The sequence below is a fragment of the Dioscorea cayenensis genome, chromosome 6 (assembly GCF_009730915.1).
Source record: "Dioscorea cayenensis subsp. rotundata cultivar TDr96_F1 chromosome 6, TDr96_F1_v2_PseudoChromosome.rev07_lg8_w22 25.fasta, whole genome shotgun sequence".
Taxonomy (NCBI): domain Eukaryota; kingdom Viridiplantae; phylum Streptophyta; class Magnoliopsida; order Dioscoreales; family Dioscoreaceae; genus Dioscorea; species Dioscorea cayenensis.
The window spans coordinates 5734648-5747330 of NC_052476.1; the positions used below are offsets into that span (position 1 = coordinate 5734648).

The window sequence follows — 12683 nt, forward strand, 5'->3', positions numbered from 1 at the left end:
ATACTTCCTCATCGAAAACAACATCGCGGGAGATGTATATACGACCAGATGTTGGATCAAGACACTTATAGCCCTTATATTGAGTACTATAGCCAAGAAATACACATCGGCGAGAACGAAGCTGAAGTTTGCGAACATTGTAGGCTCAAAGATAAGGCCAACACACACACCCAAAAATCTTTAAAGATGAATAATCAGGTTTAATGTTGAACAATTTTTTAGTGGAGTGGAATTGTGTTTAACTTTATTTGGTAGCCGATTAATGAGGTAACTGGTAGTGCTAAAGGCTTTATCCCAAAACTTGAGGGGAACACCCGAAAGGGCAAGAAGAGCTAAACCAGTTTTGATAATGTGCCGATGCTTTCGTTCAACTACACCGTTTTGTTGAGTTGTGTGAGGACAAGAAACACGATGAGCAATGCCAACTGGATTAAAAAATGAATGTAATTTGTGATACTCACTCCCCCCACCACCCACCCACCCATCAGTTTGCATGCAAAGAATCTTCCTATCAAGTTGTTTTTCAACAAGAGTTTGAAAATGAACAAATGTACGAAAAACATCAACCTTACTTTTAAGAGGAAATACCCAAACAACTTGCTGAAATCATCAAGAAAACTTATATAATATTTAAAACCCCTAGCAGAAGTAAGTGCAAGACCCATACATCGGAATAGATAAGTGCTAATGGAGACAACGGAAGTTCATGCGAAGTAGTGTAAGGTAACTGATAACTTTTAGCCTGTTCACATAAATCACAGACCAACACATTATTGGAAATATTGGAACATGAAAGATTATTTAGACTAACAACACAAACGAACTATAGAAAGCGACAGATGGCCGAGACGATTATGCCATCTTTTTTGAGTGGGTGTGGTAACGGAATAGGCATGCTTGGAAGACGCAGATGGTGAACTCGATAGGAGGGGATAGAGGCCACCCCTACATTCCCCGTGAAGAAGTGTTCTCTTCGTTTCCTGATCCTTAATATGAAAATGGTCAGGAGAATATGTTACAAGAAAGACATTGTTATCAGAGGTTAAACGGTGTACGGAAACAAGATTTTTCTTGGCATTAGGAACATGAAGAATATGTTTCAAGCATAAAGCTTGATCCAGGGTATTAATCGAGGAATGACCAATATGACTAATAAACATACATGCACCATTTGCAGTGTGAACCTGATCACAACCATGATATTTGTCACGGATCGTCAGCTTATCGAGCTCGCTTGTGATGTGGTCGGTGTCGCCCGTGTCAGTGTATTAATTGGTATCGGCGTTGTAGGGGATGGTGTTGATGTAATTAGCCACACGATCATCTTCTGCCTGGTAGGAGTGATTAAAGCGATGATGGCACTTTAACACATTGTGTCCCACCTTACCACACACTTGACATGTAGGCCTTGAGCTACCGCCGCCCTTCTTGTTCTGGCCCTTGGAGTGGTCGCGGTGTTCGCGGCTCTTATGTAGTGGTCCACGACCGCTACCGCCTCGACCGCCACCTTGGCCGCTACCAAAATGGCCTCCCCCGAAACCACCACCATGGTCGCCGCCTTGATAGCCACGCGAAACGAGATTGGCGGTCGAACCAATTTGGAGGGCTTGATACTGTTGCTCCAGGCGAGTCTCATATGAGAGAAAATAGGAGTAGAACTCGGAGAGACCGATTGAGTCAGACCTGGTTGTGACTGAGGAAACCAGCGGGTTGTACTCAACGTCAAGATCCACCATTATATAGCCAATCAGATCATCATCACTCATTAGATGGCCCGTAGATGACATTTGATCCGCAAGCAATTTCATGCGGTTGAAGTACTCCATCGCGCTCAGATCAATCTTGTGCGTCGTGGAGAGTTGCATCCGGATTTACATGATCCGGGCCTTGGATTATGATACGAACATGCGTTTGATGGCAGCCCACACCTCTGCTGTGGATGTCAAGCCAATGACTTGTGACAGCACCACCGGTTCGAGCGATACGAGAAGTAAGCTGAGTACTTGCTAATCCTTGAGAAGCCAGACATTGTACTCCAGGTTGGGGATGATCTTCTCAACTATCTTGCCGTCAATCATCTTAGTTACCTTGATGGTTGTTGGCAGCGCGACCTCCGATTCATCAACGAAACTAAGAAGTTGATAGCCTCGAAGGATAGGCATCTGCTGCGCCTTCCATAGCATGTAATTCTCCCTCGTGAGTTTCACATTGACGAAGTTGGTGAGACCAAGAGATAACGCCGCCATGCAGGCAGAAGAAGCACCATAATTCACTGGATGTTTTGTGGAAGAAAACCTCTCTGATACCATAAAAGGAATTAATGAATGAGGGTTTTGTAACTTGCATACCTTACAGGTTGCATCCTTCTCATATTTATATATAAGATAGTGTTACAATTTTATGGCTTACAATCAATGTTGATACATATCCTATAATTATGTGATATGATTTGGTTTCTTACCAACTATACATGGATGTGATATGATTTGGCTTCTTACCAACTATACATGGATGTGATATGATTTGGTTTCTTACCAACTAGACATGGATCCTAATTATCTTAACATGGATCCTAATTATCTTAACACTTTCAACTTGTTTCATACGTCCTCTTGTGCGGGCAGCAAAAAATACAATGAAATGCTACAGTACTTCTCTTCAAAACTCGCCTGTTTCGCGTCAAACATACTCCGCAATGTTTTCTTAACTCCCAATCACCTTTTCCATTCCTTGTAGATAAACATATACCAAATTGTGGTTAAGAGTGGCATCAATTCATGAAAATACACTAAGGGTCCGTTCGATATGTAAAATTTTGAGGTACATCCCTTGTTTGATTTGTAAAAAGATTGAGAGTACAACACAAGGCAAAGTTAGAGTACAACACAAGTAGACAAAATTTTTGTACCACCAAAACCTCGGTACAAAAAATTTATTGTATAACTAAAAGACTAGACTACCCTTAATAAACATTAAAAATTATAATCATGTATTCCACATCCCACGACGTTCACGTCCCCAATCTTGCACCTCATTCTCTTTCTCCGCCGACACCCTTTCTCATCTTCATAGTTTGATCTCCCACTCCCTCTCCGTTTCCTCCTCTTTTTTTCATATTTTCCTATCTTTTGATTTTTTTGCTTTTTTTTGCTCCCTCATCTCTCTAAAATTTTAGGACCTCTTTAAAATTTTAGGGTTTGCAAGGACTCTCCCAAAAGAGAGATTAATTAAGAACTCATGCAGAAATATACGCATTTTTTTTAGATTATAGGTTTAATTATAGGTCAAAATATTAAAATGGTCACCCTATTTTGCTTTTTCTGCCCTTTTAGTGTCTCTAAAACAAAATCCGCCTTTTTGGTCCTCGTATTTGCACATTTCTGTCTTTTTGGTCCCTCCAATTGACGGATCTGCCATTTTGGTCCTTCCATCTGATGAACTGGAGGGACCAAAAAGGATGAAAATGTGTAAATACAAGAACCAAAAGGGTGGATTTTATAGTGAAAAAATGAAAATGTGCAAATACGCGGATTTTATATTAGAGGGACTAAAAAGGCGAAAAACATAAAATAAAGGGACCATTTTGATATTTACACCTTATTTATATTTATGATTGATTTATAATTATTTTGCCATATTTGATAGTTTCCTTGAGGTAGATTACCTTATTTTGGTCCTTGTAATATGATTAGTCCCTAGGAGGTAGGGGTGAGCAAAAAAATCCGGATCCGATGATCCGATTTGATATCCAATTTTTTTACCCTAATTTTTTGGGTACCCGATCCGGAAAAAAGGGTCGGGTACCCGATCTGAATTTTTTAGATGCAAATCGGGTCAGATCTGGATCAGGAGAAATTAAAAATCGGGTATCTGAATTTGATTAGGTTTTTAATTTTTATTACATTATATATATAATAATAATAATTTTAAATTTTATATGTTCTAAAAAAAGTAAAAAAATAACAAAAATCCAAATCCCTCATCTCAACCTATTAATAGTTATATATATATATATATATATATATATATATATAGAAAATGTAATTTGGGGAACGTCCCCAGATAATTAAAAGTTTGAGAGAGAATTGAGTGGAGAGAGGTAACCTTAACAGTGTTCAAACATTGTACTGCCTCTCAATCGGGTGGTGCTATTTCTGGACATGATCGTGACCGTTGATTGATAATTCATAGGCTAATTTATGTTTGGTTGCTCCCCACTCTGTAGGTCTAGTAGAAATCAAATTTGACGGTTTAGATTGATTCAGTAACTATTAAGATTGATTCAGTAACTATTACGATGGTTGATTTGACGGTTTAGATTGATTCAGTAACTAATACGATGGTGATCTACAGTTTAGATCAAAATACTGTGCTACTATTCATAAGCATAGTTAAACTATTTTTGAACATGATCGTGACCATTGATTGATAATATAAAGGCTAACAATCAACATGCATAGATTGCATTTCTAATTTCATTCTTAGAAGATTTATATATATGTATAAATAAATTTAAGTTTAATGCTAAGTTGTAAATTTTTTATATTTGTTCTTTTGTAATGTTGTTAGATAAAACAAATCCATGGAGTAGATAAAACTTAAATTCGGATACGGATATCCGATATCCGAACCGGTTTAAACCAGGTACTCGCTTTTCGGTACCCGGTTTAAACCGGGTCGGATACGGGTCAAGTTTTTGTCGATCCGAAAAACCGGTACCCGATACGGTTTCAAAAACCAGATCAGGTACCCGGTTTTGCTCACCCTTACTAGGAGTTTGGGAGATGTAAGTCCTCATAAGTGTCTCCTAGGGACAAATTATATTAGAGAGGGACTTATATTTCCCAACAATTAAAATACATGGACCTCCTACAGACAAATCATATTAGAGGAACCAAAGGGGCAAATTGACTATATTAGAGGAACTAAATAGGGTATTTTACCTTTCCTTGATGGTGTTTGTGTTTTCATTTTAATTTGAATAATATATAATTTTTTTTTAGTACAATAGGATGTATTTTTATCTAAATTCATATTTGATTTCTATACAATATAAATAAAAGTGAGAATTATCTTGATCGATATCTTAAAATTAAAATTTTAAATCATAAAAATTCACATAATTTGTTTTTATATTTCTATCCAAAAATTGAAAATTTAAATTGTATTGGTTGGCAACTCAAAAATTTTTACAAATTAGTACATATAGTATTAAAAATTTATAATTTTAGAAAATCATATTTACAAATTTTATTATTTAATCTCTTGACATTTTGTAAATTTGTTTATATAGTAAAAATAATGTGAAAATTAATTGTTTGGAACCTTATTTTCTTTAGATTAGTGTATATAATATAAAAATATAATTATGATTTGATAGGATTATTAATTATAAATTAGGTTATATGGATTATATATTGCAGTATATTTAATAAGATTATAGAGTACTAAATTTTATTGTTTAGTGGATTGACATATTAAACGAATTTATCATGTATTTTTTAGCTATAAAATATTTTTTCGTATATTTTAAAATTTTAAAAAATACATTTAGTAAGTTGATTAATCATACAAATTTAATTAGGTTAATATTGAAATTGAGAAAAAACTTTGAAATTTACTTGTGAAATTGTTTATTGTAAAAGAAACATAAGACAGTATAAAGGGTATCAAAAGTAATTTTACAATAATTTGTTCAGTACTTATAGTAATCAAACAAAGAACAGTACAAATTTTTTTGCTATTTATAAAATATCAAACAAGGTACAGTATAAGTAGTTGTGCTGTACCACAACTATTTGTTTTGTTCTATACTGCTTGTGTTGCACTTAGTTACACATCAAACACACCCTAAGTGTGTAAAATAATATAATGAAGATATGCACATTTTGACACTTATTAGTGCTATTGTTAACAACTCAGAGAATAGCGTTGGTTTTCAGTCAGTGATATTTGTAGGTGATATTGTCATTGGTGCAAAGGAAGTCCAAAAGACAGTTAATTGGTGAGATTTCCTCCATGCAAGACTAATGGTGATGAGTTTCTCTTTTTAGTTTACCTCGATAAAATGTTTTTTATACCTGAAATGTTTTAGGATGCATGTAGTCCCTTTTTCAAAAATTGAAAGTTCAACTTTCTTTGTTATTTTTAAAGAGTGCTTAGTTTCCGAAAATAAATAAATAAATAAAATAGAGCAATACACTGATTTCCTAAACATAAAAAATACCAATAAAATATGAATTTAATCCTTAAGAATTATTGTCAAAAATTTTAAAAAGAAAACAGTCCTTAAAAAGTAGGTTAGTGCATAAAAAGTATACATGGAAACATGATAGCAAAAAGTACTGTTATAAAAATCATGACTTATATATAGGGTAACGTTTGTTGGCAAATTTTTATAAAAACATTTAAATTAAGTATAACAAATTATACATGCAAATTAGGTTTTATAGGAATATATCCTTATATTATAAGCAAGTTCTTTTTCTACATTTACCCTTAACTTTATCATATTCACAGATATGCCATCAATGCCAATTATTTGATTTTTTCCCCCTAAAAGTACCAAAATTTAGAAATAATCCATGTAAGTACATTATTGGTTACAAACGCCCTCTAAAAATCATATTTGAATATCTACCTTTAAACAAATTTATTTTTTTATTGTTATATTTTTATTTACTTCTATAGTTAAAATCTACTCTCTAAAACTAATTTGTCCCCATTGCATGACTGTGAGATTTTTAGCCAAAAATTTATGATTATACTTGGAAAATACCCTCAATTTATTAAAAAACCAAAAATATGCATGTGATTTTATTTGCAGTAATACTCCAAATAGTCCTTCTACTTTTTAAAATGTGTCCATTTGGTCTCCTTACTTTTGTAAAACTTGCTCAATTAATCAAAGAGCAAATGGCCGTCATATTTTTAAAAAGTAGGGGACCAAAATGACATGTTTTAGAAAAGTAGAGGGACCAAACAGACACATTTGGTCTCTCTATTTTTCTATAATACGATGGTCGTTTGCTCCTGAACTAATGGGGTGCGTTTTAGAAAAGTAAGAGGACAAAAGTGCTTGAAAACCAGTAGATGACCAAACGGGCACATTTTAAAAAGTAGAGAGACTGTTTGGAGGATTACTTCATTTTATTTTGATAAATGATAGGTACTTATAAACATTTATTTTAAATGTAATTATTTTCAATTATATAAACAGACTTTCCTACCAAAATGTGAGTGAATGACTTTCCATCAAATTGATGGATTTTAATTTCCATGGTAAAGCTATTTTTCAATAAAAACACTTCAAACATGGTAGAGTCATTCTCATATGTTATTTTCCCGGATAAAATAACGAACTTTCAGATGTACCAAACACATCCATATATTGCCACATGTTGAATTCTGATAGATCCATTCAAATTAAAGGTCCCGTCTCTTTCCTTTTCTGGGATTTGAATGCCTATGGAACCCACTTTGAATAAAATAATATGAAAGATTGAGGAAGTCAATTTAGTGGCAAGCAAAGTTCATCATATTCAAATGTAGGTCCCCCATGGTATTAAACATATGAGAAACGTCATGGTGCTTATTGTTGACAATTTGACTGTCGGAAAGTGTAGACAGGAAGAAAAATAAGTTTTTATACCCCGGATGAGAAGGAAATTAGTAAATAAGATTGAGAAGGAGAAGATAATGGCAATGTATTTATTATTTCTCAGATACGGCCGAACCACCCTCATTAATTGTATTACAGAAGCCGTTGTCGGAGTACATCAACGCATTACTGAAATACGAAGAAGCCGTATACCGTATGCTATGACTAGCGGCAACGACAAGTAAAGATGATGAGGACATCACCGAAGCGTATACGATCGTGGAAAGAGATGGCCTGAAGAAAAAAAAAATGAAACTTTGAGGACTTAGGTAATATAGATACCTCGAAAGGAGCCGTATCAACCGGTTGGTGATGTGTAGACCGGATTGTTGTTACGTTGTTAGCATAAAATCTGTTTCTGAGTGCTGTTTGTTTAGGTAATGTAAACCTGTTTATCCATAATAAAATATGTATGTTTTATCGTAAGATATAGGTCAGGACCAGTATACACCTAATGGAAATGGACAAAGATCAAAGAACAATCTTTAATCAAAATTAATATAAGTCAAACTGAACATGGACCGAATTCTCTACATGAAGGATATAACTATCAAACCGGCCCACAAAATGTTGAACAGATCTAATGACAGAATTAATAGAGATTACACTGAAACTACGTAGAAAGTTCATAACATTACATCTGAATACATGTAGAAAACTATCACTCAGAGGTTTGAAGGTTGTCCATATGGTGAACAAGAGCTAGCATTTGTGTACACACAAAGTACGTCGGAGATTGTTGTTGAAGCATACATAATCCTTTGTATGTGTACATGCAAAGGCATATTTTTCAACAGCAATTTCTATGTAAATAATCCTCTGTATGCGGTCCCAGTTGCGGAAAAAGGGTCTATCGATGTGATCTTTCACACAGAAATATAGAGGATTATTTAGTTCCCAAAAAAATATGCCAATATTAATATGGGTCTCCGTGATGATGTCTCCTGTCCTGATATCTATGAACAATGACGGGAACTAACTATGAAGAAGTGGCAAGGATAATTAAGTAGAGAGGTAACGACGAGAAGATCGCCGCGGTCAGTGTTGTTGTCCGTGTTATAGAGCGGATTCTCTATGAATTCAAATTGGGCATTTTCAGCGTCCAGTCACGTAAAGCTAAACTCTCCAACCTATCCAGATATTCCTTGTAACTTGAATCATGTCCCGGATGACAGAGAATAATGGATGGGATGCCACCTTTAATTTGAATCAGTTTACCATACTTACAATTGGTCTGCCAATCCCGCTGAGCACCAATTCCGCTCCCACCAATGTTTTATTCGTAGTTTGGCGCCACATCATTAATTACATTGTATAATACATTTTTGCTGAAACGTGAAAGGATTAAAGTCTATATGGCTACAAATATAGTTATGCGTACCTAGAGATCTTACCCAGGCTGTCTTCCCGATATAGCTTGGTCTCTCCAGGATCAGACTTGTCAGCAGCTGACATCCAACCTTATGTATTATATTATTTTCATCAGGTCACGTAGTGACATTAATCTAAAATTATGCTCAAGCCATACCTGCATACGTGGTGTAATCCTGAACGTTAAATAATCTCAATAAGAAATGTAAGGAACCAACGGTCTGGCAAATATACGTTCATAATTAGATTTAAGATTGTGATATTGTAAAGTAAATGCCCGGGGATCTTTTTCTCTAATTATCTGTAAAGCATTGTCTGGTGTTCCAGAGTACAACGCATCGGCATAAACAGAAGATAAGTTATGTCTTCCGTCCCGGGTGGATCTGCCGTCAACTTGAAACTAACCCCAGTCGATGTAATCACTCTCTTTCTCAATACTAGCTTTTACATCCAAGCTTGATTTCAAGTTATATTAAACAATCTCGGATTGGTTACCTAAGTACGGCCTTCAAGCTATATTAAAACATGTAAGTGTGGACTGCCATCTTCATGTAATTCCCTTACAACACATACAAATTTTTTGTTGCTCGGAAGAGATACAACCAACAGTTGTTACAGCGTAGTTTCCTTTGTCAGAGGACAATGAGGATATGTAAGAAAAAAATTTGGCATTAAAACAAAATCTCTTGGGCTGGAGTGGCATATATGTAATTACTTTTTTTACACTCTTTGGAATTGTGCAGAGCTCTCAAAAATCCATCTCAATTGGTGTAAACATGTACAATTAATAGAAGCCCCAGAGTTCAACGTATTCTTTAGTGTATTGGAGTATTAACCTGATTTGGAATTCATCTTATCACGGAAAACTGACCATACTACATACCTCCATGGCATTTTCATATAATGACGTAAATCTTCGATGTAGATAGCACCAACCTCGTTGATTATAATTCTTATAACCAGTTTTTATAGTAGCTTTAGTCAGCCTGGTACTATTGTTTTTTCAACCCAATACTGTAGTAGCATGATACTATAGCAGCACGAATTTTTCATTAATTCCTTCTTATTTCTTTCTTCCTCTTTCTTTGTTTCTTTTGGCTGACCACCCAAACCCTAGATAATTTTTCCGGTGAACCAAGCATCCATTCTCTCCCTTTTTTACTTGTGAATACGATAAGGCTTCGATCCAAGGTTATTCTTTCGTATTTCCTTGTTTTTGAAAATCTTTGAAAACCTAGAAATACACCATGGTTTGGGTTGATTTTAGGCTCAAATTGAAACCAATGTCATTGTTATTCATTTGTGTGAATGCTTGTAATGAGATTTCATGATTTGATGATGTAAATCTGGAGATATTCTTTGTAGAAGGGCCGCTTTTACTGTAGCAATCCCAAGTTTATTGTATCATAGGTGAACTTTAGTTGTTTCTTTGATATCTTTGGTTTAGAGTGAAGCTCAAGACCTTAGGAATTCACTAGTAACCTGAGAAGCAAGTTTTGAGTTAACCCTAGCATCATTTGAGGGTTGCAAGTTAGTGTGTCCTAGGGTTTCATTTCTTTTTATTGGTATGCTTTGTTTAACTCTGGTTATTGCTTGTGTGTGTGTGCTTTGGCTAGGAGATGAGTGCTCGCCTCGAGGTTGGAGCATCTGGGAATTATAAATCGTCTAAGCTGTGAGTGGGCTTTGTGATGCATAATTCTATTAGAATATTACTTATAAATCTATATTGCTTTATTTGAAAGTTTTCCTTGGCTTATCACAATAAATCAATGATTTAAATGGCTTGGGAATGTGTTTCTATATTACTGATGCATTTATGAAATTCTTGATGTTCGAATGAGAATATTATTGATTGTGCCTGTATTTGAATTTGGATTAATTTATGAGGCTTTGGTTATTATATCATGCTTTTAACATTGGCAAATGTGGGGCTGGTATTTTATTCTGGATATTTAAAGGTTGTCCTGGTTATAGATTCTTTGATGATATATGCATGTATTGCATTATTTTTGTTGGTGATATCGTACTGCAGTAGGCAGTTTCGACGGCCAGTCTGTTGAGCTGACGTGGAAAACCGGTTGAATTATTGGTCCAGTTCAGGTGGGAGAGGAGAGCCCTGATTAGATATTCATCGGGAAGCCAGGGTCACCATATGGTAAATCAATGGGTCAACGTTAAGGGCATGAGTATCTTGACAGCTTTGAACCTAGCCCCGGCCATGGCAAAGGTTTAGAAAGATTTGTAGATTACTACTTGCTGGTTGCGTTGCGGTGTCATCTTAAATTTGTGGTGAGGGGGCGAAGCTCAGCTATTACTCTTAGGAGAGCAGTCTCCCACAAATTTGATTTGGCGATGAGTATTATGTATTCTGTATCTTTTATAGTGTCATCTTAAATTTGTGGTGAGGGGGCGAAGTCCAGCTATTACTCTTAGGAGAACAGTCTCCCCCAAATTTGATTTGATGACAAGTATTGTGTTTTATGGATTTTGAAACTCGTATTATATATGTTGTTATATATCAAAATGTCTTGATCTATATGTATTATTGTAAAAACTTGGATTGATGTTCAACTTGTTTTATTGTTTAAAACCCGTGTTTTGTATTTCGGAAAATTGTTTGTTGAAACCCTATTTGATGAAAAGGTTTCTTTTATGTTATTTTTGGTTTTATTGCACCTGTGATTAATGTTATATGCTATTATGTTTTAATCTGTGAGTATTGTTGGTAAAAGCTTATTTCGGTAATTTATCTCGATTATTTTGATATATTCTTTTGAGAGTTGTGTTAACCCACTCACTGTGTAACTTAGGTTGCTCACCCTCTCTCCCCCTTTTTAGATTTCAGATTTTAGAGGTGGTGCGGCATGGTGGAGTGTTGGGCATGGCTTGTATTATTCATCTTTCTTTTTCTACAGTCTTGTATATTTGTATATGTGGGCATGTTTATATTGTATAACATTCATGGAACCACTACTACCGTTAGGTTTTGAAAATTAGTATTGTTGTTGCATGTTCTGCTTTATAGGTTATCTTGGTTGTGTGATGTCTTATTTAAATTTTGAATTCCTTTTATTTTGTTACTGAGTGTGTAGCTTCCTCTCTGTATATTTGTACTTCGTAGCCTTGGATATTTCTGTTTGTGAATACTCTGTTCAGGGTAATTGATTCCATGTATTTTGTAAGCCTTGCGGCGACCTGAGGATAGAGTGGTAGGGTATCCTTCCTCAGGTTGTTGCGGCATTTGTCGCATCATTGGGCCCGTGAGTCAGGGTGTGACAATAATCTTCTTCTTGCATATGATTGAGAACCTGGTACTTAGTGACGACTTTATGAGCGCATTCGCTTGGTTATAATCATTAAGCTCAAATATGTCTTTCAATTCTGGAAGCGTTGTTCCCTGTGGTCATCTATCTTTCACAACAAAAAAACCTATGACACCTTGAAGTACGTATGTTGGCTTCCCATCAACCGCCATCATATTTTGTTGTGGCAATTTAGGCACTTTCACACTCCCTGTCATATATAGAAATTTTAACATTATAACAAACTTTTCCCTTAGGTCTTCCTTAGGTCCAACAAAAAGTAGACTTAAGTAGGTTACTGGTTTCTCACCCGGTCTAATGATATTTACAGTTGCGCCGAATTTAATTTA

General features: G+C 35.2%; 1 non-coding gene across 1 annotated transcript; it reads right to left on the reverse strand.

Moving 5' to 3' along the window:
• Nucleotides 1–1635: 1635 nt before the first annotated feature.
• LOC120264174 lies at nt 1636–1769 on the reverse strand. The gene has a single exon (XR_005537346.1). It is a non-coding gene; the product is annotated as a small nucleolar RNA Z247 (small nucleolar RNA).
• Between the last annotated feature and the right edge of the window lie 10914 nt (nt 1770–12683).